The following is a 394-nucleotide window of genomic DNA, read 5'->3' on the forward strand; positions in this document are numbered from 1 at the left end:
GTTTAATGGAACTCAGGTCTAGGCCATCCACCGCCTTACTGAACAGATATTGAAATCCCGCTCAGAATTCTTAATTATTCAAGATGAAAGTGATAACAAAGGTCTAATTTAATCATTTAGTTTTACAGGTGGGGAAACTAAGCTCTTAAGGGGTTAAATCGTTTATTTATTAGTACTTAACTATTTAAGTGTATGGTCAGGATTCTAATACCTTTCTACCCAGTGCCCTTTACTTGCTTCATGTAAGACAGGAAATCAGCCTAGAAACCCAAGATATGGGGACAGGACACAGAATGAACACTGGAGGCATCCGAAAAGTTGGGAGGGAAAATAAAAAATAATACAAACAATGCAGATCTGATGAATATATCTATAAAAGATGGACGCAACAAAG

Source organism: Rousettus aegyptiacus, unplaced genomic scaffold (genome assembly GCF_014176215.1).
Source record: "Rousettus aegyptiacus isolate mRouAeg1 unplaced genomic scaffold, mRouAeg1.p scaffold_m13_p_5, whole genome shotgun sequence".
Lineage (NCBI taxonomy): Eukaryota > Metazoa > Chordata > Mammalia > Chiroptera > Pteropodidae > Rousettus > Rousettus aegyptiacus.